The sequence below is a fragment of the Gavialis gangeticus genome, unplaced genomic scaffold (genome assembly GCF_001723915.1).
Source record: "Gavialis gangeticus isolate Ggan-Ray unplaced genomic scaffold, GavGan_comp1, whole genome shotgun sequence".
In the NCBI taxonomy this organism is placed as follows: domain Eukaryota; kingdom Metazoa; phylum Chordata; order Crocodylia; family Gavialidae; genus Gavialis; species Gavialis gangeticus.
The window spans coordinates 198,414,833-198,442,709 of NW_017729032.1; the positions used below are offsets into that span (position 1 = coordinate 198,414,833).

General features: G+C 45.6%; 1 protein-coding gene and 1 long non-coding RNA gene across 2 annotated transcripts in view; both read right to left on the reverse strand.

Moving 5' to 3' along the window:
• The window catches only part of LOC109302303 (cilia- and flagella-associated protein 47-like), a 354,798-nt gene that overhangs the window by 100,041 nt on the left and 226,880 nt on the right, over nt 1–27,877 (reverse strand). The gene's annotated exons all lie outside the window — the stretch shown is intronic.
• On the reverse strand, nt 5,742–27,705 carry LOC109303013. Its single transcript, XR_002098985.1, has 3 exons — nt 27,559–27,705; nt 23,786–23,787; nt 5,742–5,752 (listed from the first exon to the last, which is right to left on the reverse strand). It is a non-coding gene; the product is annotated as an uncharacterized LOC109303013 (long non-coding RNA).

The window sequence follows — 27,877 nt, forward strand, 5'->3', positions numbered from 1 at the left end:
ATGGGGGGGGGGGGGAGGGGAATTGATGCTTTACTTTAAACTTAGTGCTGAGCCCAGCACACGCCCAGAAAAGGCATTGTGTTAGTTGGACCTAACTTTCCCAATGTCTGTATAGATCACACGATATAGTGGGGTTTTTGGGGGCTTTTAGCCAATAGCTGATTGGATCAGCTATTAGCTAAAAAGTACCAAAAAGCCTCGTTGAAGCACCTTATTTATACAGACGCTACTGAGCCAGATTAAAGTAATGCAGTGCTTCTTACAGTAAAGCACATTTTCCCCCACATCTGTCAGCACCCTTAATTCTTCTAGCAATTGATGCAGATTGTGCCTTCTTCCAATTTATTTATACTTACATGGGTATTATGTATTTTACTTTTTTATGCCTACATCCTCCTCCTATGTACTGTTACAAATATGAATTCTTCAATTGTGAGTTCCACTGTATTTTTAATCTTACTTTACTAAAGTTTCATTTATAATTTATCAGTAGACCTCAAGTAGCTTCAAGGAATCTATTATAAAATTGGAATATTCTAAATTATATTAAAACATTTGCTCATGTTTTTCTGTTGAAAAAGTACGTTAAGAAGTGTGTCTTGCAAATAGTTAATCTTTTAATAGTAATCAATTTACTTAGGCAAACATACTTTGGAATAAACTAATTATCTAGAGAACAAAATGTTAAAGTAGTTATTTCTAATTATAACATAAAAGGTCTAGCATAAAAGCTGAAAACTAGCGGCTCTCATATAATTACATTTTCTATATGTAATTAGTGAGTTTCAGTATTGATAAACAATGGAAATCAAAAGTCATGCACAAGACATTTCTATTTTGATTAAGCACATACTTGAACATTTTATATTTTGATTGCAATGCTGAGACTGGCAATTTAAAAAGTACTAATGAGCACCAAAGGCAAAGATTCTTAACTTTGATTTATATAAATGTCATGTCAGAAAATATCGTAGAGCCCATTGGCTGTACCCATTTTTCATATCAATATTTATTATATTTAGTCTGAGAAAAACACAGTAGCCACTGTATGACATGGTGTTGCAGGGCACTCGGGTGCTCTGCACCTAAAAGCAGAATTGGCTCAGAGGGACCCCTAGTGGTGAGAAGGGGGAGGCCCAACTGTCAGTCACCAGGGCAGCCCAGGTGCTGGTTGCTAGGGCAACCAAGGGAACTAGCTGACAGGAAGGGGCAGGGCTTGGCCCTTCTTAAACCCAGACATGGGGACAGGTGGGCAGTTCCCCTCTGGCAGCCAAGGAGGGGGGAGCTCTACCAGGGCAGAGAGAAAGGAAAGGAGCGACTGCATGAACATCCCTGGGCTGCTGCCATAAGGGGGAGTATTTCTTCCCAGTAAGGCTAGAATGTCGGGTTTGACCAGACAGTTTACTTTTATGTTATAGCCTAGGGGCTTCGTGTTTTTTTTGTGTTTACCATTTTTGACCGGAGGACCGGGTGCGGCTATAAGGGGTCGGAGGAGGCCTCATAGGAGCTCCACAGTAGTGTTGGGTGGCCCTGGCATCAAAAAGGGTGCAGTGGTTTGGGGTCGGGTGCATTGATCCCAGCCCAGAGCGAGAAGGAGGTGGTGAGGAGCCCCAGAGCGAGAGAGGGGGCAGTGAGGAACCCCCAGAATGGGAGGGGGAAGCATGAACCCCCAGGGCGAGAAGGGAGCGGTGAGGAACCCCCAGAGCGAGAAGGGGTGGCAAGAAGCCCTAGAGTGAGAGAGGGGGCAGTGAGGAACCCCCAGGGTGGTGAGTAACCCCGGAGCATGGGGCAGTAGTGAGGGGCCCCAGAAGGAAAAGGAGAAGGCCAAAGCATAACAGGGCCTAGGTCAAACCAGGTCAGTTCCATCTGAGAGGCTTGGGCTGTGGTGTAGGGGAGGAAAGGAGCCGCAGGTAGTGCCCCTGGCACCAGGGCACATAAAATGGGCAGCCTCCCACTGATTACACCAATCAATTAATTAATTAAGATCAAGGCATGGCAGGCGAGTAAGCAGGCGGTTGGCCCATTACAGGAGGGTGGAGTCACTCTCAAAAAGGCTCCGATAATGATACTTCTGTCACACATGGTTACCAAAGACATGGGCCATCAAAAATAATCATGAGAGCTGTTTTGAAGATGTGTTAATGGGAACACTAGTACCATTTCTCTGAAACCAGAGTGAATTTACCTTTGGTAACTGTCTCATGAGATCTGGAAAGGAGATTTGCTTGTTTGACAGCAGAAGTGTTTGTTAAGCTTCATTGTAAACATTTAAGCTAAAAAATGAGTACTTCACAATATCCTCTCACACCCCTTATGCAACTTAAGGTATTTAACTTGGCACATATTTATATTAAATAAATATATTTTTAATGAAAACCTAAATTAAAGCATTAAGCAGTCAAATTCAAGCTAATGATTGCCCTCAACTGAAAATGGATCTGTAAACAATTTAAAATGCCTTAAATTCTGATATTGTCAAATAAATATTTTTGGAAAGCACCAACCCTGCATTCATGAATTCAGCAGTATACAGGAAAAGGTTAAAATAATCTCAGTCCTGAAAAATTTGCAGTCCAAGGTACCAAAAATGATAACAAGGTTCACTCAGTGACCCAAAGACAGGAATAAGAATGGTTCCCTGCTCCCCTAAATGGATAATGCAACTTACCTGAAGGTATTAAAAAGGAAATGTCTTTAGATGGGACTTAAATGGCCAAGGCGAAAAAGGGGAGGGAAATGGCTTAGATTCAAAGCTCATCCAAAGTCAAAGGTCTGAAAGTAAACTAGAAAAATAAAACTACAAAGGAGTGAAAACTGCTAAATCTTGAGAGGGATTCAAAGAGGAAGGGCAATACATTAGTGAGCAAGGGAGACAGAGTTACCAACATATGAGCACCAAAAATTAGAGAGAGAATTTCAAGATTTCTTTATGGCAAATTGGGTAACCTTCTGTCCCCGACGGGCCTTCGCGAGTCGCTACTATGAGGCTAGCTTTCCGTGTCGGTGACTACTCCCTTTTCCGGGCGTGGGTTTTACCGTGGTCATTCGTCTTCCCGAGTCGCCAACCCCGCTCTCGCCTGCCACGACTTGCTGTTACACTAGTGGGGCGGGGCTAGTTCACGGATCCCTCGGTGGCCCAGGTCTGTCTCGTCAGTTACACACGGGGCTCCTGCCACTCCTACACCCCAGCCTCACACCACCTGTGGCCTCCACTTCCCCATGCCTGCTCAGTGATGGTCCTGCAGGCTTCTATAGCAGCCTTCGTCGTCGCGTTTCCCCAAATCCCTTGGGTCACTCCCGCCCTGATGTCGGACCCTTTGCACCAGCCTGTATTGGTGTCTTAGCCCTACTACATAGATACCTCACCACTGACCCATCACCCTACACCCAATGGGTTACGTGCCTCCTCAAAGGAGCTCTACTGTACCGAGTACCTCGCTGACCCACCACCAGCACCCTATGCTCATGCCCGGGAGTAACGCCTCCTGGCTATTTAGTGCTGCTCCCCTTATCCTTCAATCGGCGTCCTCTACTCTCAGCGGCGATCCCGCCCCGATCTCTCTCTCCCGCCAGGTGATCCTTCGGCCTCTCGCCCCTCTTCAGCGATTCCCGCACCCACTGCCTCGGCACTTACTTCTGGGTGCTCTGGATCCTCCGGGGTGGTCTCAATCTTCCTTAGCTCACCCGATCCGGCACTTCGGGCTCTATCCACCAGCGATCCAGTCGTGGCTCCTTCTCTCCGGGCCACCGTCCTCTCCGGCACGCTGGCTCTTCGTTGTCCGTTCCGTGGAGCTAGTGTCGTGGCTGGCTCAGACCATCGTTTGTTCCCCTTGCTATCTGCTGCCTCCAGAGTGGCAGCCACCATTTTTAAATCCACCAGCCGGTGTCTGACATCATCGTCAGCTGCCGGCCGCAGCTGCACATAGACGCAGCTAACGAGCCGTGCGGGCTCTCCCTCCATCGCGGCGTCTCTCTTGTCCTGCCTTCCAAGTAAGTTTTCCCGGCTTCCTCAGGCCCCGGGACACCTTCAAAAATTATGAAGGTTTCCACTGAAGGTATGTTACTTATAAAAGTCAATTTCCTGTGTTTGTGAAAAAGGACAACCTAGTCAATATCTGAAAACAAAAAAAATGTTAAGAACTTTCAGATTCATTACCGCTGTATATGAACCTTTAATACTGCCTCCCTCTGCTTATGCAATATTACCAGACAAACACTAAAAGTAAGTCAAGATGGTTATGGCTTCTTTAACCATGGGGTAGTGTTCCAGAAAGATGGATTGCTAGGAAGAGATAGGGTCCACCTCACGAAGGGAGGGAAGAATGATTTTGCATACAGACATTGAAACCTAGTGATGAGACCTGTCAACTAGGTTCACTGGGGGATGGAGACGAAAGCCCAGAGGTAAATAAAGACCCTGGAGATCTGGATAAAAACTTGGTTAGAGGAAGCAATAATGGAAACTTTAGCACTGTTCTCAAGGAGAGGACAGGAAAGTTGGTTAGTCACTTGAAATTTTTATACACTAATGTGAGAAGTATGGGCAACAAACAGGAAGAACTGGAGGTCCTAGTAAAGCCACAGAATTATGATGTAATTGGCACCTCCATGGAGAAGCAGGGGTAGGGGCTCCTTCCGGTGGAGTCCCAGGACCTGCGCAGCAGGGAGTGGTGAAGGCAACTGGCTCCAGCACATGGAGCTTCCCTCCAGTAGCATGCGAGTGTGGGGACTGCCCATGTGTAGCAGGGAACCCCTGCAATAGAGGTGACCCGTCAGGGACTGTGCTCCTCACCGCAGTTTGCAGCACTGGTTGGAACTGCGCACCACCAGGCACCAGCACCTGCATTGGCCATGAGCACCCCAAGCACCCCCACTTGCTGCTGCTGCTGCCCCCTGAGGAGCTGCATGCCATGTGGGGAGTGTGGGGGGGGTTTCCTAAACTCTCCTACCCTCCCTCATACCCCATAAACATCACAAACCCACACCCTGCCCCAACCCCCCATATATACACCCCCAAACATATCCTATTGTCCCCACACACAGCAACACCCCATCACAACCCCCCCACACACACCCCCACCATAAATACAGACACACATACCACCATACACCCCGCAAACCCCCCCCACAATATACAAGACTAAGACTATTTTTGAGGTATTACGCAAGCACCTCTATTTACACTACGCAAACACAAATCATGACAAAAATATTTTTTGTAATAAAATTAAAATGTTATAGTAGAAGTTCGACTTTTAGTGTATGATTTGGGGGGGGTTCTGGTTCTAAGATGGCACCCCCCCAAAAAAAGAGTATTTCTGGGGGGTAAGGGGTGGGACTTCTGGTGGTAGAAGTCAGGGGTTAAGGACGGGACTTCCAGTCCCAAGATGGTGACCAGGGGGCCAGGAAATTGTCAAGGAGCTACCCATGTGGTCCTTGAAAGCTCACCCAACCTCACTAAGCAGCCCTCCAGCCAAAATAACTGCCCACCCCTGAGCTAGATGCTTTCAAGTAAGCAGAGCAGGATGGGATGCATCCAGGGTATCAAAGGAATTGCTTGAAGTAATTTTAGAGCTATGAGCTATCCTTTTTGAGAACTCATGGAGGATGGGTGAGATCTCAGATGCCTGTAAAAGGGAAAATATAGTGCCTATTTTTTAGAAAGGGAAGGAGGACAATCCGGGGAATTACAGACCAGTCAGCCTGACCTTGATACCCATAAAGATCATGGAGCAGGTTCCCAAGGAATCTGCTGGGAAACACCTAAAAGAGAACAAAATGATCAGAAACAGTCAGCATTGATTCACCAAGAGCAAGTCATGCCTGACCAATCTGATTTCCTTCTATAATAAAGTAACAGGCTCTGTGGATGAGGGGAAAGCAGTGGACCTGGAATATCTTGACTATAGCAAGCCTTTTGACACTGTCTTCCATGACATTGTCACTAACAAACCAAGGAAACATAGACTAAACGAAAGTACTGCAAGGTAGATAACTGTTTGGATCATTGTGCTCAGCAAGCAGTCCTCAATGGCTAAATATCTAGTTGGGAGAAGGTACCAAGTGGGGTTCCTCAGAGGCTTGCCCTGGGTCCAGTATTGTTCACCATCGTCATTAATCATTTGGATGATGTGATCAAGTGGATACTTAGCAAAGTTGAGTGAATTTGTGGTCACTCAAGAGGGCAGAGCCAGGATCCAGAATTACCTGGCTAGACTGGAGAAGTGGTAAAAACCAACCATATGAAATTCAACAAGGACAAGTGTGAAGTCCTGAAGTTGGGACAGAATAACTGTATGCACAACTACAGCTGCAGAATGACTGGCCAGGTTGCATTACTTCAAAGAAGGACCCTGGGAGTTAAGGTGGACCATAAGCTGAATATGAACCAACAGAGTGCTCTTGTTGCAAAAAAAGGCCACTAACACCCTGGACGGTATTAACACAAGTATCACTTCCAAATCCAGGGAAGTAATTCTTCCACTCTATTCAGCATTGGTGAGGACTCACCTGGAGTACTGTGTCCAGTTTTGGGCCCCACACTTCAAGAAGGATATGGACAGTCTGGAAAGAGTACAGCACAGGGCAGTAAAAATCATCAGGGGCCTGGGAAGCAAGACTTGCGAGGAAAGGCTGAAAGAGCTAGGGTTATTAATCCTACAGAAGAGAAGACTAAAAGAGGATTTGATATTAGTCTTAAAATACCTGTAAGGTGATTATACAAGGGATAGAGATGGGCTTCATCAAGGGAAATTTAAGTTAGAGATTATGAGGAACTCATTAACCATGAGGGAGGTCAGGCATTGGAACAGTCTACTTACAGAAGTCATGAATCTCTGCACTTGGAGACTTTCAAAAGCCGGTTAGCCAGACACTTTGCTGGGATGGTTTAGTAAGGGATGATCCTGCCTTGAGCAGGTGGCTGGACTATACGACCTTATGGGCCATGTCCAGATGAGCGCAACCATATGGAATGTGACACCACAGCCAAGTCTGCGGTATCACATACTGAACATTCAGCTGTTCTCAGCGCTGCAGGGGAGCAGCACAGAGTATATCCAGGGGTCAAAAAAACTGTCAAAAAGAAAAAAAGAAGCAGAGTGGCACATGCAGGAGCAACACATGCCGCTCAAAACCGGAGCCTGGCTAGCTAGAGGCATACTCCAGCTGCCAGCTAGGCTCTGAGCAGCAGGATCATTGCTGCTGCAGTTCCAGGAGGCCCCCAGGACCCCAGGCAAGGCTGCTGAGGCCAGCCCAGTGCTGGCCTCAGCCTCCTCTACCCCACCCAGGGTAACCTGCCATGTGCCAGAGGACACATGGCATAGGCGTTCCTCAGGGATATCTAGTGGCAGCACACAGTGTCCCGCTGCTAGTTGTCCCCAGGGAACCAAATATTCATGCTTGTGCAGACATGCCCATGAGGTCCCTTACAGCCCTACTTTCCTATGATCCAGTGATCCTAAGATTGCAAGTATATATCAGTAATCTGGGGTTATGCATATGACTGTAGTGTGGCAATTAAGTAATTTTAGTTTCATGCTATAGTGACACAACACAATAGTTGTCTGAACATAATAAAGGTGTTTTGGTGTTAGCAGTACTAGATTAGATTAAACTGATTTTTTAAACATAATAGATTTTCTCATGTGTCACTAAACACAAGGCATATTTTTGGGGTGCTCTTTCTATAGTATAATTTTCTAAAGCCATGCCCTTTCTATAGTTGTATTTTTTTAATCTTAACTCCAAATGTCCTAGATTTTTAATTCTTAGCTTTCTGCAAAATATAAAATGCCTGAAATGCATTTCAGTCTAGGTTACTGATGGATATGGTGATTCCAGCAGCCACATGGTGCCTGGTGGCTGGAGCTGCTTCCAGTATGCTGAGCACTCTCTCTCTGGGCTGCCACCAAAGCAGAAGTGGAAGCATGCACCTGTCTGTAGCTGTAGCATGTCCCAGCTAGTCCCCCTCCCTCTCCAAGTCCAAACCCAGCAGGTACCAGATGCATCCACAGCTGCCCAAATGCAACCAGTAGCCTCCAGGTCAGGGCTTCAGGCACAGGGGGGCAGAGAGTGTGTGCTGCAGCTGCAGGTGGGTACAGACTTCTTTGGTTGTGGCAGCCAGCATCTGTAGCATGCCCTGTCTTCTCTCTCCCATGCTTGAAGCCCTGACCCAGAAGCTGCTGGCTGTGTTTGGGCTGCTGTGGACATGGTGGGGAGCTGCCAGGTCTATATTTGGAGTGGGGAGGGAAGGGCACTAAAGCTGTGGGTGGTGGACTCCAGGCACAGAGTGGAGGTGCGCTAAAGCTGCAAGCAGGGTCGGGCTGCCACACTGGCTGCAGCTCTGGGAAGGAGGGACAGGGGAGGGAGAAGAGGTGGGAGTGGGAGTGAGAATTGGAGCGAGAGCGAGAGACAGGCAGACAAACAGGTATGGCCCTTGACAGGTCACCAAAATGTATTAAGTGGCCCAGTAACCCAAATAATTGCCCACCCCTGGTATAACTGAAAGTTTAGCTATCAGTACAAAATTATATCTTCCTACAGAGAAACTTCCAAACTAAACAGGTGTGGTCCAAGGGAGGGGTGCAGCAATGCAGGGCCCTCAGAGTTCACACCTGATCTAAGCCGAAAGGCTGAGAAGCGATTAGCACGTGTGCAGCGAAGCCAAAGGGGATGTGGGTGAGGCCACACCGTTCTTGCCCCATTCCTGGACCTGCTACTGAAACTGAAAAAATGTTCATTGTTCTCAGTGGCACTGAAGTCATTATTTCAAACATATAGCACTTCCCAAGTAAAAGTGAAGATGTTGATCCCGTTTCTGTCAGGCTTTACAAAAGATGTTCTCGATATTACTGAGAACAAAATACAGCTAACCTCTTCAAAATGGCCACCTGACAGCAGTTTGTGGCTTCATTTCCATTGAGAAGAGGGAAGGCAGTCATTTTCAAAGTGAGCACAAAAAGTGCATGAAATCCTCTGTAGTGGAGTATTGTTCTTTAGTTCCTACTGAGGAATACATGTCATTCCTGGCCCTGAAGACTTCATTTACCACAGAAAAAAAAACTCAAACAAAATTAACAAAATCAAGCACAGTTAAGTGCAAATTTAAATGACTAAATGTCTTGAGAAATCTGAATCGCTGCTATTCTGTTAAGATCTGTCATGAAAATTACAGAGATTTTATGCACGTTTTATAGTTCTTAAATGTTCCGTTTTCATGGATTAATTTCAGTTTTAGTGAATTTACTCAAATCCTCAAAATATAAGCATTGTATACGCAAGGAGTAAGCACTAGACAGTCTGGGAAGATATGCTGAAATTCCTATACGCAGCAAAAAGTTTGAACCTTTGCTTTAGCTACAGTGTTCAACATAAATTTAAGCATGGAGACATGACTTATGCTCGCAAGTCTTTTGTTACATTATCCCATACCATTATTTCATAGTTCAACAGCAACAGATTCATTTCTTTCATTAAGAAAACTATAAACCTTATCAGCATGAGCAATCATTTGGAACAAAGAGCATTCATTTATGTCTGTTCCTTGAGCTTGCTGATCAAAAAAATAACAGCCTATGTTGGATTAAGCTAACATTATATATGACCATTTTGGGAGTGGGGAAATTATATATGGATGACCTTGAAGTTATTTATACAAACTGTGTAGTCATAATGGCTCAAAACATTGTATAATGATTTCCTAGTGACTGCTCTGTAAATCTCAGAAGTAAAACTAGTTTGCACTATAACAAGTACCACAGGCCCTGTTTTAACAAGCAGTAAATTGCCCTTCAAATAGAAAACTTGACAATGAATAATTTAAAAGATATGAAAAGGCCATCCTTTTTTGCATTTCTCTGGTCATTTTCTCAAATTAAAATTGACAAAAAGATAACTAGGGCATTGGTACAAAAGAGCACCATAGGAGAAAAACAGATTCTAAAATGTTTATGAAGATGATTTTTTCCAAATATTTTAAGTCACAGATAATGAAAGTACGCCTTCAGCAGAGTACACCCCTCACTAACTGCAATAGTGTTTATTTTAATGGGGAAAGAGATGTTTCCATGAAAAAATAACAACAGTACACAAATGCCACTGTCAATTTCCACTTGCAGACAAGATTTCTCAGCCCTTACTCACATGGAGTAGCGCTTTTATGAAGTAGCACTGAAAATCAGGGTCATGCCAATCTGTCAGTTCCAAATGAGTCTACCAAAAGAATATATGAAACCCCAAAGTGGACAATTCTGGAATAATTTATCCATAGGGAAGAATTTATTCTGAACTAACATCTGTTATAAATTGGCTTATGCCCTGAAGCATGAAGACTTATATTCCTTATAAAAATATTTTCAAACCCAGTATAATTAATCATCTTTCATTATCTTTATATATTATTATTCTTTTCACTAATTTTTCCCTGTTTAATGTTTTAAAAGAATTATTGTATAGGTTAATTATGCATCAAGTAAAGGAAATATTTCCTTTTATCAATTTTTGACTTGTTGCCTTTAAATTTCATGAAATGTTTCCTGAATGGAAGTTTTACATCAGCACCAAAAATGGTACCTTCTATGACAGATTTGTTTTTTTAAAGCCATACCTATACTAATAATGGACCAGCCTGACTTCATATCACATTTGATGGTCTACGACAGAAGCTTAAAAGGTGAAAGAAACGTAGTATTCCTCTAGAAATATCTGCTGGTGGTGTTGTGTGTTAAATGATTAAAAATGACCATACAAAAAAACCCCACCTTTCCTGTCTTATTTAAAACAAAATGATTATTACATGAATTACTTTTCACAAACGTAAGCAGCAGCTCCCCTCCAAATTAAACACCTAAACAGCTAATTCATGTATACAATTAGGCAAACAAAATTACATACTCAATATATCTTTTGGATTTCCCATTTTTCAGCAGGAGCTTGAGAATGCAAGTATTCAGTTATTACTACTTAATAAAATTAGCATATGCAAGTATGTCAATGCTTTGTTTTGTGTGTGCTGTACCGGCCTAGTCATTTGAAAATGTGTGGTAATAAGCTAGACAATTAAATTGGTCTCTGAATAGCTATCCAGTGATCTGCATTTAGATTGCCTTGCATATATATTTTTGAAAAAGGATAATACAAGTTTAAAAGGCAGTTTGAAAAAATTGTTTGGGCCAAGCTTCAAAGTGACATTATCCCTTTCTTAAACAAAGGTAGACAGTTGGCATCTTTCCATGTACATGGATTTGTTCAAGGAACATTCCCCTTTCACTTTTAGGACTAAAGCCTGTTTCACTTTACATGCCTAAATTGTGAGTACATAGGCACATAACAGCAGTTTTTGTCACTTATACACAGTTTATGATTTAACATTGCCCATGCTAGTAGTTTGAGCATGCTCATTAGGGCTGCGCTCTGATCAAGGCAAATGCATCGGGAAACACATTTGCTTTACTAATATGCATAAACCTTGAGAAGTCCCAAAATGTTAGCCAGGCAAAAAATTGGGACAGGGAGTGGGAAGGTGGGAGGGAGCAGGGTGGGGGGGACTATCCCAATAGCTAGCCCAATAGGACTAGGATAAGGCACTTGGAGATGGGAGGGAGGGCTTAACTCTCCTTTACTACCCTTCTAGTGAGAAAGTTTTTCCTAATATCTAACCTAAACTTCCCTTGCTGCAACTTGAGACCATTGCTCCTTGTTCTATTATAGCCACCACTGAGAACAGTCTAGCTTAGGGACAGGTAACACGCATGCCAGAACATGGCAGCCAAAGACATTTTGCTTGGCATGTGTACCTTGGGGTGGACGGTGAGGGAGCTGTGAGAGGCCCAATCCTTTTTGTGGCAGTGCAGCCCCAGCCCCTTCTCTATTGGCCACCTCAAGGCATGTGTGCACCCACTGCTTGCAACCTCCCTGCCTCCTACTGTGTGTCCCAGGCTTCATGGTGGGTGGCAGGGGCCTGCCCAGAGATCAGGCTTGCTATGGCAGCAGCTGGGAGGCTGCAAGTGGTTTCACTGAGGTCTGCGGAGCCCTGACCTAGCTCATTGCTGGCTGTGGGTGCATGTACGCCTTGGGACAGATAGCAACAAAAGGGCTGGTGCTGTGCTGCCACAACAAGGATTGGGCCTCTCGCAGCTCCTCTGCTGTCCGCCCGAGCGTGCAAACATCTTACAAGTTGAGGTTGTGGGTGTTTTTGGCACTCTGCCCAAAAACGTTGCCAATCCCTGGTTTAGTTAGATCCTCTTTGTAATCAACCTTCAGGTAGCTGAAATCTCTTATTAAATCCTGCCTCAGCCTTCTTTTCTCTAGACTAAATATGCCCAGTTCCCTCGTCTTTGTTGCCTTCCACTAGAGTCTTTCCAATTTGTCCATATCCTTTCTGCAGTGCGGGCCCCAAAAGTGGACACAGTACTCCAGATATGGCCTCACCAGTGCCACACAGAAGGGAATAGTCACTTCCCTCAACCTGCTGGCAACACTCCTATTAATGCAACTCAGTATGTCGTTAGCCTTCTTTGCAACAAGGACACACTGTTGGCTCATATTCATTTTGACTTAACAGTAACCAGAAAGCAGATACTTCGAAATCCTCCCTTACCAGAGGGGGGCTTGAACCTCTACCTCCTGCTTCCTGGTAAAATGCTAACCACCCAGCCACAGAACAGGCATCACACAGAACCCTCTCAAGCCTTCCCTTTGAAGACAGCCCACATGGTAGCCAAGAGACAGATACGTGTGAAGCTAGGAAGAAAGTAACAAATGTGAGGGCAAGTGCCTCCATGAGATGCATGCTACCCTAGAAGAGAGCAGGAATTTCCCCAGTACTGTTAATCAATTTTAGCCACTGAGTATTCAAAATGCAAAATGCAGTGGCCCAGATTCAAGGTGTGGGCTGGAGAGGGGCCAGGGTAATGCCTGTCCTGAGGCATGGTGGCTAGAAAACTGCTGGAAGCAGAAGATACGGCTTCAAAAGCCCTCAGGGAAATTAGAACCTTGTTTTATTGTTCCATGGTACATATCCAGCTCACTAGGCTAAAGGGGGTGAGGGCTCTGTTTTTCACTCAAATATCACAATTTCCCTGCCTTTCTGCACATATCTCGCAATTCTATTTCCTGACACAAGTGCCCAGCTACAATACAGTCTTGCTAAACACACTCAGGAGGCTACCATGGGCAGTGCTGAAGTGCAAGCTGTGCATAAGTGCCAAAATTGCAGTTATACAGCTATGTACATTTCATCTAGGCATGTAATATGAAATGGGATTTAGTCTTTATTCTTTCCCTAAAGCCATATAATACCAAGAGGCCCCCTGTTGGTCCTGCCCCCTTTTAACTTTCTTTAATTTTTTCACTTGTCTTTATCCTTCATGTCACTAGGAAGAGCGTATGAAATCTTCTCTTTCTTCAGATAGGGAGGAATCTGAAGTCATATCTTCAGAGGCAAAGAAGCAAAATTAAAACATCATTCTTAAATTCTTCAACAACCTCCTTCCCTCCCCATCCACTCCAATCAAATTTTGACAATCTCAGTTTTTATTCTTCTCAAGTGATATTAATGAACTGGTTTGCTGGTATATGTTCAGAGGAAAAACACAAAACACACTTGTACTATGGCTGAAAAGTATTTAGTTGACCAATTTTTATAGGGCTAGAACCCCTATGAAAAGACTCAGTTCCATTTAAATTGTTTTGGAAAATAGGTTACTTCATATTTTGCATCAAATAAAGTAGTTTAGTGGTAGAGATATCACTATTATTTTCTCAACCCCAGGGATTCCTCTCATTAAATGAAGCAGAGGGTGTGTAGTGGCCAGAACCACTGCTCCCTGCTTTGGTTGGGAAAGGAACCACAACTGTTACAAGAGGTTAAGAGAGTACCACGAAGAAAAGACTGGAAGGAACACAAGGGAAAGTAAGAAATATATGTAAATTCTTGAAGGTAAAAAAAAAAAAAAAAAGCAGCCCAGAATCAAGCACAAAGGATCAGTACTGAACTGTTAAATTAAAACTGGCATTCCAAAATCCTTTCATCCAGCACATTGCAGACAGTTAATGCTTTTCTCACACAAGCTACATGGGAACTTTGTAACTTTAAATAGTACTTCAATCTGAGAACACTTACACATTTTGCTTAAAATGTTCATGTTCTTTTAAGTCAAGATATATTACTGTTAACAAATATAGATCCAATATTTCACTGTCACGCAGGTAATCTCAATGATGTACTCCCCCACTAACCTGCAATATCTTTGTCATAATAAAGATAGGAGAGTTCAGTGCTGTACTTGATGGGCCCCACGGGCGTACGCACATTACCACGGTGGCAGACTTGGGGCTCTATCTCCCCTACACCCTGTCCACTTTCCAACCATAGGTGTTGAAAATTCTCTGGCTTTCCTTCCTGCTCTAGGTCAGCAACCAGGCTCACTCAGAGATGGATGAAGGTGTGCAGTCTGGCTCCATGTTTGGCCACTTGATGCCACAGTGCAGCCAGGTCTGGGGCTTTCTTTACCAATGGCCTCTGGACCATTTCTCCAAGTTTGTTTCTTTGTGCCTCCCCTTGCTGGGGTAAAGGCCCTCCAATTGCCAATATGAAAGCCTGGCAGCTTGGAGAGCAGCATCCGGCTGGTAATTCTGTGGGGGGGATGGGGCACAGGGGAGGGAGGGGGCAGGGGAGGGTGGGCTGATTGAGGACCCCGCAGGGAGGAAGGGAGTGGGGCTGGGCCTGCCTTCATCTCACGCACAATTCTGGGAAGCACATGCCCCTGATGCCTCCCCCAGGGCTGTGTGCAGCAGAGGGAGCCGCCCCACGCTCTCCCCCAGACAAGCCATACCTCCATCCCATGCCTGCCCCACCCTGCCTGGACAGTGCCTGTCCCTGCCCCAACCCCACCACCTCCCTCACTGCAGAGGCCCCGATCTGCCCCCAGTGCCCCTTCCCTCCCCCACACCCCTAACCCCCAACAGACTTACCAGCCAGATGCTGCTCTCCAAACTGCCGGGTTGCATTCCTGGTCTTGTGCATGCTGTGGCTGTGCACATGCATGTGGCCTTTATCAGTGACATTATCAGCCACAACAGCCAAAAAAAGATGTTTGCTGATAATGTCAATTTTCATTTTATCGGTGCCGATAAAATATGAACCAATGTATCAGTGCACCTCTATTTGTGGGTTTTGTTTCTTTAATTGTAAATAACCCAAGTTTCTTTTACTTAATAGCTAATGTGATTTTATAACAGTGGTTTGCTTATGTTAAAATATCTCTCTAACTCCAATGACACAATTAGCATACATAACAGCAAGAATTGACCCTTTCTGCACTAACACCAATAGAACACCATTTTCTTTAGCATAGAAATTACAATGAATAGAATCACAGAAATTTCACCCAAAGATTCCTCAATTCATCACTTTCCCAAGTCCCTTATAGAAAAAGTACACGTTTTACATATTAAAGAACATTTCTGACATTGTTTTTATAATATAGCCACAGGGAGCTATGGATAGTAAATACACATTCCTTTTATGAGACTACATTAATTGTAAAATAATTGCATCGTACTGTAATTCAACACTAGCAGATTTTATATCTACAGAAGTTTCAAGACTTGTATTCCAAATGTTTACATAATCTAATTTTTCCTTATGTATATGCAAAACTTTAAAAATCTTTCCCCCCATCCCACCTCATAAGCTCTTACAAGACTTAAAGCTTGACAGGGCTTTAAACTAACCCCATCAATGGATGGGGGGACTACTAGCACAGCAAACCTACTGGACAACTTTTGCAAAGCCAGGAGGCTAAGGCACTCAAGAGAATCTACCCCTACCCCAGCCCTGGAAGACCTCCTAATCAGGAACAAGAGCTCAACCAGGAATTCACCCAAGCAACTGGCTGAGGCTGTATGCTCCCTGTGCATGGTTGTCATGGGAGACTTCAACTACCCAAACATCTCATGGGAAGAGTACTCAGCCAAATCTAAATGGTTGCAAAGCTACCTCACATGCGTGGAGGAGCTCTATCTAACTCAAGAAGTCTATGGACCAACAAGAGGCAAAGTGCTGCTTGACCTGGTACTGGCAAAGAGGGATGATCTAGTCAGTGACCTAATGATCGAAGGGAAAACTGGGAGATAGTGACCACAAGCTTTCACTATCCACCACAAATCTGGCAAGTCAGTCAGCAATGCAAAAGGCCTCAACTTCAGGAAAGCTGACTTTGACAAGCTCAAGAGGCTTGTTGGTGAGGCCCTAAGGGACCATGACTTCAAGGGGAGGGAAGTTCAGGATGAGTAGTTGCTCCTCAAGAGAGCAATCCTGAAAGCACAAGCAATGTCAATTCCATCTTAGAGGAAAAGGTAGCAAAAGGGCACAGCAACCCCCTTGGCTCTGAAGGGAACTTGTGGACCTACTGTATCTAAAAAGAAAGACCTATAAAGAGTGGAAGACTGGAATCACCTCAAAGGAGGAGTATTCTGCACAGGTCTGGACCTGTAGGGAGTGAACCAGGAAAGCCAAGGCTGTGACTGAACTCCAGCTGGTTACACATATCAAGAACAATAAAAAGTCCTTTTTTAAATATGTGGGAAGCCAAAAGAAAAGCAAGGGTAACACTGGACTCCTGCTAAACCAAATGAGACAAATGTCAACCGACACCCAGGAAAAAGCCAATATGCTTAATGTGTATTTTGCATCAGGTCTTTCACCAGACCCAAGGCACTGCCCTGCTCAACATGGTACAGGATGGCCAGGGTAAAGGTGAATTGTTACTCTACATCACTGTAGACCATGTAAAGGAACACCTTGAGAGGCTGGACAGCTTCAAGTCAGCCGGCCCAGACAGTTTACATCCCAGGGTACTTAAGGACCTGGCAGTCATCATACCTTAGCCACTGGCGTGGATCTTCAAGAACTCATGGCACTCAGGTGATGTGCCCGAAGATTGGGAGAAGGCCAATGTGGTGTCTATCTTCAAGAAAGGGAGGAAAGTAGATCCAGGGAATACAGGCCTATCAGCCTGACTTCTATCCCGGGGAAGATCTTGGAAAAAATGATCAAAGAGACCTGTCCCGGGGAGTGGGGTGACGCCAACTACTCACCCGCAGCCCAGAACGACGCTCCCGGGGAATCCGCACGGCTCGTGAGCCGTCTCTACGTGCAGCTGCGGCCGGCCAGTGACATCAGCACTAGACGCCAGCCGGCAAAGATAAAAATAGCGGCGGCTGCGGCAGAGGGGGCGGATGGCCCTGGAAAGGAGCTGCTACAGGCGCCGCGGGAGAAGCAGGTCCCAGGGAAGCATACTGAGTGGGCTGGAGAGCCGGAGCGCAGAGCATCGGGGAGAGAAATACCCCGTCGGTATCCGGCATCAGACACCGAGGAAGTGAGTGCTGGCCTGGATACCAGAGAGCACAGGCAGCCATGAGGACCTCACAAGACCCAGGTAGAAGGTTGGACTGGTGGGGAGTGGAGGACAGCATGTTGGGAGGCAAGAGGTTGGGAGGACCTGGACGAAGGGTTGGGATCAGGGCGCGGTCGCCGCCCAAGTCCGGGAAGCTAAGCAAGAACGGGCTCATGCTTAGGGGACTAGGTGGAGTAAATCACATGGGGAGCGGGGAGTAGCACTGTTGTCGGGGCTGTAGGTGATTGTCCCCACGTTGGGGGAAGTCTGGAGAAAGCACCCAGGGTACAAGGCATACAGAGACCAGAGAACTGGTCCCAGAGGTACCCTTTTAGGGAGCAGGGTTAGCGGCGAGCCTTGCCAGGAGTGGGCCCGAATCTGACCCCACGAGGTGACAGTACGCAAGTGGGAAAAGCTGGATCTGCTCGGTAGGCCACAAGACATCGCTAAGGCGGCCCGACAGAGGTGGCATGAGGCCGGGGTGCAGGGGTGGTGGAGCCCCATGTGCAACTGCCGGGTCGGATCCGGGCATTGAGGGACCCGCCAGGCGACCTGCCCGTTGCGGAACATCAAGACGTGGCAGGAAAGAGCGGGATCATTGACGCGGGAGGGAGAGCTGCCTCGACGCTTCTAAGGGCCCGGACGCAGAGTAACACCTGGCTGGAACATCAGAGCCACGTCCACGTGGATAGACAAAGCCCAGCGGGCACAAGACCATTCTAGACAAACTGGCTGATGGCAACATCCTGAGGGATGGCCAGCACAGGTTTGCTGTGGGTAGATCTTGCCTGACCAATCTCATCTCCTTCTATGACCAAGTGACATATCACCTGGACAAGGGAGAAGAGATTGACGTCATATCTGGACTTTAAAAAAGCCTTTGATCTGGTGTCCCACAATTTCTTCATGGAAAAATTGGCCAACTGCGGCCTTGGCCACATCACAATCCGATGGCTGGGGAATTGGCTCCGAAGTCAGACACAGAGAGTGGTAATCAATGGAAGTAAGTCATCATGGTGTGCTGTGACCAGTGGGCTCTCCAAAGGCTCTGCCCTTGGGCCAATACTCTTTAACATCTTTATTAATGATTTAGACATTGGTGTCAGAAGCAGCCTGGCCAAGTTCACCAATGACACCGAACTTTGAGAATAGGCTAGTGATCCAGGCTAACCTTGACAGGCTCAGAAAATGGGTGGGTGAAAACCTGATGGCATTCAATACCAAAAAATGCAAGGTACTCCAACTTGGGGAAGAAAACCCGCAGCACGCTTATAGGCTCGGCAGTGGTAAGTTTGCTAGCACCATGGCTGAAAGAGACTTGGGGGTCATGATTGACCAGAAGATGAATATGAGCCACCAATGCGATGTCGCAGCTGGTAAAATAAGCAAAACTCTGGCTTGCATCCCTAGATTCTTCTTAAGCAAATCCAAGGATGTCATCCTCCTACTGTACTCAGCCTTGGTGAGGCTGCGCCTGGAATACTGCATCGACTTCTGGGCTCCAGAATTTAAAAAGGACGTGGAAAAACTTGAGAGAGTCCAGAGGAGAGCCATGCATATGATCAGATGGCAGGAGAACAAGCCCTGTGATGAGAGGCTGTGAACCACAGGACTTCAGTCTTGAAAAGCGCAGGATCAGGGGAGACCTGGTGGCCACCTATAAGTATATAAGGGGTGTACATCAGGATCTAGGGGAAGACCTGTTCACCAGAGTGCCCCAAGGGATGACAAGGTCAAACAGTCACAAACTGCTCCAAGACCATTTCAGGCTGGACATGGTAACTTCTTTACTGTCCAAGCCCCCAAGGTCTGGAATAGACTACCTCCAGAGGTGGTACTCTGGACACTTTTAAGAAACATTTGCAAGTCTGTCTTGCTGGGATCATTTGACCCTAGCTGACTTCCTGCCCCTGGGGGAGGGGACTCAATGATCCTCCAAGGTCCCTTCCAGCCCTAATGTCTATGAAATATATATTTAATTTCCCATTTTCCTCAGGTTTTATGGAAAATAAGAGCACAAAGTCAAAAAGTCAGCATCCTGTTCTAATGGATCATCCTTGGTTTGATTAGCCTGAAGTCTTTCTCAGAATGTAAATTATAACCTCTGCTATAAATTATGTCTCATTTTAAGAAGATCCCCCATCTTAATATCCAAACATTCAGATATTCTAAGAATCAGACCATGGTTTTGCTCAAGTTAGAAAAAGTTTGGTAAGCTTTCCTATGAAAAATCCCAAGTGATCTCATACTGTGCAACAAGGACTTGAAACAACTGCCACCTCTTTCCAAATTTCAAAGATTTGCCACATTTTTGGCACCCAGGCTCCATCCTCTAGGTGCCCTTACCCCATGGCCCTCCACTTCGGGAAGCCAAAGAAATCACTTGTATGTAGCTTTCACTGGGAAGAGGGTTTTTATTGTAGGTGGGTGGGATAGGTGGTAGAGTGACTCTGTTTGTTGGGGAGGGAGGGAGGAGGGGGCTCTATATGTTCAGGAGGGAGAGGGGAGGAATGAGGGGTGTGATGTGAGGGGAATAAAGATTTCTTCTTTGGACACTTGTCTGCTGTGAGATGCTGCTGGGAGTGGGTAGGTGCAGGGGGGTTCTGTGGGTAGCAGGGCAGGCAGGCTACAGCAGGGAGTGCTGAAGGAGGCGGTCTGCTAAAGCCTCCCACAGCTGGTGCCCTGGCCCACACTGCCAGGTGCATGGATCTCCTGTTACTTTGCCAGGGAGGAGTGGGCCACCACTACTGCTGCCACCACAGGTGGTGCTCCTGCTGCTAGACTTCGTCCATGCATCACGCCTCCTCCACCCAGGCCTTGCATATGTTATTCAGCACACAGCCTGAAACAATGACCCAGGGAAGGTTCTCCTCAGTGACCTCAAGGAGAGCTGTGAGGGAGTGCCAGCAGCCTTGTGGTTGCTAAAAATGTGCTCAACCATGGTGCAGGTCCAGCCAAAGCAGAGGTTAAAATAGGCCTGGCAAGTGTCCAGGTGACCAGTGTAGGGCCACATCAGCCACGGCAGGAGTGGGTAGACAGGGTCCACAATGAGCAGGGGCAGGACCACAATGTCACTCAGCTGTAGAACCAGCACCCCCAGCATGAAATGCCTGCTCTCCACCAGTCCTGCCAGGCCAGAGTCTTGAAATACATGGGTGTCATGCATGCTGCCTGCCCAGCCAGCACAGACATGGGTGAATGTGCTGTAGTGGTCCATGATGGCCTGCTGGACCACAGAGTGTAATAGAGTCATTCTGCATGGGGTGGGCAGATGACTGGGATATGGGTCTTTGCCAGGGCCCTGATACACTGGGGGAATCCCCATGCATGGAATCCTGCCACCACCTCCAGGGGGTCATGTACATGTAGCACAGTGTGCCCCAGCATGTCCTGGAGGGCCCCGCATACCTCCAGGATGGCCTCCCCAGCAGTGGCCTTGCCTACACTAACCAGTTGTCTGATATACCAGAGGATGGCAGGCAAGGTCAGCTTCAGCAGTATGAGGACCAAGCAGGTGTCGATGAGAAGAGCCAGACCCATGTCAGTGTCCTGCTGCTCAAGGTGGGGCTAGAGCTGCTCAAGGTGCCAGAAAGTGACCCAGGTTAGTGGAAATGCATCCAGCTATTGCTCATTGTTCCAGCTCTTCTGGACGAGGTACACCCACAAGTGCTGGCTGGCATGACAGGCCCAGACACAGCAGAGCAGAAGGCCCAGGACAGTGACAGTGGTCCCAGCAGTGGCATCCAGAAACCCCTTATCGGTGGCCCTGGAATGGCATGCTGCAGGTGGGAAGGCAGTAGCTGGTAGTGGGAGAGCCGGCTGGGGTGAAACAGACATGGGCCAGACGGCAGTTTACACAGAGGGTCAGAAGGGTGATCATGGTGGCCAGCATGAGCCTGGGGCACTGGTCATCACTGCCAGAGCCAGGGGCTGGGGTAGCCATAGTGTGATCATGGAGAGAGATGCTGTGTGCTGCCTCTGTGTTTGGCACACTGCCCCTGAGTAAGGAAGAGGCTGGCCAGAAAGCAAAGAGCACGGCTGGCTTTTAGAAGATGGCTTCCAGGTGCTAGCACCTGCAGCTGGAGCCTGGACCTCCCCCCCCAGCGGCCACAGGGCTGCATTGCAGGACTGCAGGGAACTGGGTGCAAATCATCTCCCTAATCCCTACATGGGTAGACACCTACCCAAAAACACTTACTGTACAGTAGCTTACTGCACAGTAAATCTTGTCTGGAGTAAATGAACATGTAGACGTGCCCAGTCTTCCATTTATTAAGTTAGTACCCACATTGCCAAGTTATTTGTTACTCTGGAAGACAGAAAGCATGTTCTCCTATTGAAATTTCTCCACTTCGAAGAATATTTAAATATTCATTGGACCAGAAAGCAACTGAGACTGGTTCTATACCCCAATAGCCAGGGCAGTCACCTGAAGTGTAGGAGACAAAAGTTCAAGCCCCTGACCTCAAACAAGCAAAGAAATACAAGCCTAGTCTTCCTCATTACTCAACTAGTGGCTGTTCCTTCACACATGCAGCAAATGGTTTTGTTTTATCCCAATGTGAAAGTTTGAAAACTTTTGCAGGACAGAAAAACAGTTTCCCTTCCAGTTTTCCAAACAGTTAGTGTGACCAACTGTGAAAAGTTTAAATGACTTACTGAACATCACATAAGTACTCCAAGTCCAAGAGAAAACCAAATTCTTCAGAGACTTTAACTCTCTTAAAATACAAGACCAAACTTTGACAACAAATACATGAATCTTACAGATAGTAGTATCTTTTACTCAACTTCCCCGATTCATTCCCAGAGCAGACCCATTTCATGTACTGAATGGAGCAGGGGTGCCAAGAGGAAAAAACAGCATGTACTAATGTAATTAAAGACTGTCTCATAATGCATAAGCACCAGGGATCCAAATAAAGATAGGAAATACCAGAATGGTACATGCACAAACTAACACTTGCTTTGAGACCTTAATAGCTTTAACATAGTTTTGTGCATGTCAAATAGAGATATAGCATTCTCTCTCAGGATCATGGACATATTAACAACATTAATTATATTTTCAGAGGGACACAACAGTGATGAACTGAAAAAAACTGACTAGAAGCAGTTATAGTCGAAACAGGCACCTGCAAAATTCCCACAAAAATACATTTACTCTTGTTCCTGCAATTCTTCTACTTTTGCACTACTGTGAATGTAAAGAAAAAGTATTATGTTAAATTGTGCTAAGGAGGTTTGCAGTATACATTAATTTCCTCTAGGGACCAGAGGGTGACCACAAAGCTCATTTTCACTTGTATCATAAAGCCAAATCTGAAACCAGGTCTTCACAAATGAATACATCAACCTGCTGTGCCAACTATCCCATTCTGATGATTAATAAGATAAACTTGTTTTCTAAGAATTCCAACGACCTAATTAAACTCATAACTAATTGAACACCAATTCTAAACCTTTCATACAAAGGTCTAGAAACTAAATAAGCATTTAATCCTACTTTAGAATTGAAGATAAAATATTTTAATTAATTACTATAGATTCTAATATACTAAATATGGCCAGTAATGAAAAGGATTGTTCTAAACCTTACTTACTTTACTCTCCAACCTCCCTGTAAGAAACTCTCCAAGCTTCTTGGGGACACCATTAATCACTCAGAAAGCCTCGAGAAAGGCATCTATGAAACATGACACATCCCTAGGCTTCTCCACAAAGAAACACCGAGACTGGTTTGATGAGAATGAAAGGGAAAGTCAGGCTCTCATTAACATAAAAAGGAAAGCCTTCACAGTTTGGCAGAATGACATTAACCCCAAATAGAAGCAAGACAGTTATTGCCACATTAAATATGAGAGATCCAGAAGAATATTTGAGAGAGAAAGAATAAGTAGTGGGAGGACAAACCAAAACAGATTCAAAAGGTTGCTGACAGCCACAAGGTATCAAGGTATTAGCACAATCAAAGCTATTTATGGGCCAGCCACACAAGGAGACATCCCTCTGAGGGCAAGGATGGAATGACACTCTTTAAAGAGAACTCTGTGGAAGGAGAACTTTCAAGACTCCTGAACCAAATTTCTGAAGTCAAATAAAGTCATCAATGCCATTCCACAACACCCCATTAAGGACTACCTTGCAGATCCATCAACTTAGAGGCCTTGAAAGCCATTAAACACATGAAAAACAACAAAAAGTGATCCTGATAGAATACCAGCTGAAATCTATAAGCAAGGTGGAAAGAAGCTCTTACCAACAACACGTTATTATGAACATCTAGAAACATGAATATATTCGTAAAGACTTGAGACATGCCAACATTCTTACCTTACACAATAAAAGAGACAGAATGGTTCAAAGAAATTATCATGGTATTGTACTCCTGTCATAGATGGGAAGATCCTCACTTACAATCTCCTCAACACACTCATCTTCCTTACTAAGGAAATTCTATATACACCCCAATGTGGTTTCAGATCACTCAGAAGTACAACAAGTAATTTTTGTTACTAGACAGCTGCAGAAGGACCATGAGTAACACAAAGATGTTTACACAGCCTTCATTGACCAAAGGCCCTTGACTCAATCAACAGAGTATGGAAGATCCTGGTAAGATTCAAATGCCCGTTAAAATGTTTTACCATCATCCAACTTCATGTCAACATCACAGCAACCATCCTAAGCAATGGCTATGAAACAGACCCCTTCATCGTTAGAAGTGGAGTCAAATAAGGCTGTCTGATTGCACCAACACTCTTTTCCTTTCTACAGAATGCAAGAGTTATTACTAGATTCTGACATAGTAAACAAGGAGAGTATTTCGTGGAATGCATATATTGAACCACAGGTTTAGAAGGCTGTTCTCTCCTAAGCAACTGCCTACATATGCCAAACTTCTGCCAGCATTCAAGCAGCAAAGGACATTGCTCAAACTCTACATAAATGTGACTGCAGATGCTTGTTTCAACAAAGGAAAACAATGCCTCCTCAGAATCCACTTCTCAGAACAAAAGTAACTAAGCCCTGGTAGTATGAGTTCTGTAAGGGTCTTATCTATGCAATTTATAACAAAAAAAATGAATTAGAAACACTTTTAGATAAACCCTTGATAGATGCACCTTCAATATTTATCTTATCAACAAACAACCTTGGGGACACCCTGAACAATTTCATTCTTTCCAGATAAAGTTAATAAATCTATCAGTATATCAAAGGTACAAAGTTTATTTCTCCCATGATAGGAGTAGAATTTACAGAAGAAAACATGAAAATGGATCATCTAATTCAGATAGAAGCCACCGATTATTTTAAGCAAAAATGTACAATGAGTATTAAGAGTCACATTAAAAGACTCTTTTGCCATGAGGAGTTCATTGATTTGATGCTGGAGGAGACCTACATGACTGTGGAGGAAGAACTGCCAGAGGCAACACTAGAGAAGGGAAAGGACATGGACTCCCAGGGAAGTGGAAGCTTGTGACCTCTGGCAGCAAGCATAAACCTTCATCTCCACCTCTAGCAGTTTATCTAGAGAATAGATATGAAGCCCTAGCAACAAAGGGTAAGGAGCATGTTCCATGGGTAGAGGAAGACAGGCCAGGCTTCCCCAAGGCAGGGAGGATCAAGACCACTGCCACCAAGAAGAAGCAATGAGTGATACTGGTTGGAGGCTCCTTTCTTCAGGGGACTAAGCAATCCATCTGCTGACCTAACCTGTTGCCTTCGGAAGTCTGCTCCTTGCCCAGAGCCCAGATCCAACATGTCATGGAGGGATTACCAAGACTCATCCGTCCCTCTGACTACTACACCATGCTGCTCATCCATGCGGGCACCAATGATACTGCCAGGGGAGCAGATCAAAAGTGACTACAAAGTCACTTGAGTGCAAAGATGAAGAGGAGGGGGTCTAAGGTGGTGTTCTCAACAATCCCTCCAGTCAAAGGAAAGGGCCCAGGCAGGAGCAGGTGCATCCTGCAGATCAATGCCTGTCTGCACAGGTGGTATCGCCAGCAGGAATTCAGCTTCTTCAACCATAGGCTGTTGTTCTAAGAAGGATTGCTACGAAGAGATGAGATCCACTTGACAACGAGAGGGAAGAGCATCTTTACAGACAGGCTAACCTAGTGGGGAGGGCTTTAAACTAGGTTCACTGGGGGATGGAGATCAAAGCTCTGAGGTACGTGAGGAAGTAGGCGACTGGGAAAAAGAGCAAGCAAGATGGGGAAAACAGGGGAGATGTTCTAATTCTTTCTGAGAAATCAGGGCAAATACTAGTTACCTTGGGTGCCTGTACATAAATGCATGGAGCCTGGGAAACAAGCAGGAAGAACTAGAAGTCCTTGCACAACCACACAGCTATGATGTGATTGGAATAACAGACTTGGTGGGATAGCTTGCATGACTCAAGCACTGTCATGGATGGTCATAAACACTACAGGAAGGACAGGCAGGGGAGAAAAGGAGGAGTTGCACTTTATGTAAAAGAGCCATATGACTGCAAAGAGCTCCAGTATAAAACTGGAAATAGGCCTGTCGAAAATCTCTTGGTTAGGGTCAGATCAGAGAGCAACAAAGGTGATGTCATGGTGGGGGTCTGCTATAGACCACCAGAACAGGAGGATGAGGTGGCTGAGGCTTTCTTCAAACAACTAGAGGAAGTTTCCAGAACAGAGGCCCTGGTTCTCATGGGCGACTTCAATCACCCTGACATCTGCTGGAAGGGCAATACAGGAGTACACAGGCAATCCAGGAAGTTTTTGGAGAGTGTTGGGGACAACTTTATGGTGCAAGTCCTGAAGTAACCAACTAAGGGCCATGATCTTCTTGACCTGTTGCTCACAAACAGGGAAGAATTGGTAGGGATACTAGTACATACTAGTAGACAAAAACTTGGGCAGCAGCAGCCACAAGATGTTTGAGTTCAGGACCCTGAGGAGAAGAAAGATGGAGAGCAGCACAGTAAGGACCCTGGATTTCAGAAAAGCAGTACAGGATAGCTGGCTGTACTTTAAAGCTTTACTGAGAATGCAGAAACAAACCATCTCCATGTGAAGGAAGACTAGCTTGTTTGGCAGAAAGCCAGCTTGGCTTAGCAGGGAACTCTTCAGTAAACTAAAGAAGCTTATAAGAAGTGGAAACTTGGACAAACAACTAGGGAGAAGTATAAGAGTATTGGTCGGGTATACAGAGAGGAACTCAGGAAGGCTAAAGTGCAGTTGGAGTTGCAGCTCGCAAGGGACATGAAGGGTAGCAAGAAGGGCTTCTAAAAGTATGTTGGTAGCAAGGGGAGGATTGGGGAAAGTATGGGTACCTTTATGAATGGGGGAGGCAACCTAGTGACATAGGATGCAGAAAAGGCTGAAGTGCTCAATACTGTCTTCACCTCAGTCTTCACAGGCAAGGTCAGCTCCCAGACTACTGCACCAGGCAGCACAGCTTGCAGGGAAGGTGAGCAGCCCTCAGCGGTGAAAGAAAAGGTTACGGACTATTTAGAAAAGCTGGTGTATAGGGCTGGGTGCAATGCACCAAGTGTGCTGAGGGAGTTAGCTTATGAGATTGCAGAGCCACTGGCCACCATCTTTGAAAACTCATGGCAATCAGGAGAGGTCCCAGATGACTGGAAAAGGGCAATCATAGTGCCCATCTTTAAGAAAGGGAAAAAGGAGGATCCAGGGAACTACAGACCTGTCAGCCTCACCTCAGTCCCTGGAAAAATCATGGATCAGATCCTTATGGAATCCATTTCTAAACACTTGAAGGAGAAGAAGGTGATTAGGAACAGTTAGCCTCAATTCACCAAGCGCAGTCATGCCTGACTAACCTGACTGACTTCTATGATGGGATGACTGGCTCTGTGGATGTGGTATATCTTAATTTTAACAGGACTTTTGATATGATCTCTCACAACATTCTTGCAGGCAAGCTATGAAAGTATGGGCTGGATGAATGGACTGTAAGGTGGACACAAAACTGATTGGAGCATTGGGCCCAGAGGGTAGCAACCAATAGCTTAAGGTTTAGTTGGCAGCTGTTATCAAGTGAGTGCCCCAGGGGTCAGTCCTCCAACCTGAAGGTTGGTCCAGTTTTGTTCAATGTCTTCATCAAGGGCCTGGAAGATGGCATAGAGTGAACCCCCAGCAAGTCTGCAGATGACACCAAGCTGAAGGGAGTAGTAGATATGCTGGAGGGTAGGATTAGGATTCACAGTGACCTCGACAAATTAGAGGACTAAATGAAAAGAAATCTCATGAGGTTCAGCAAGGACAAGTGCAAAGCCCTGCACTTAGGATGGAACAATCCCATGCACCAGTACAGGCTGGGGGCTGACTAGCTGGGCAGCAGTTCTGCAGAAAAGCACCTGGGGGTTACAGTAAACAATAAGCTTAATATGAGCCAACAGAGTTTTCTGCCAAACAACAATCTGCTTTGGTAGGGGGTGTTCCCATCAGAGGAAGGGAAGTGACTATTCCCCT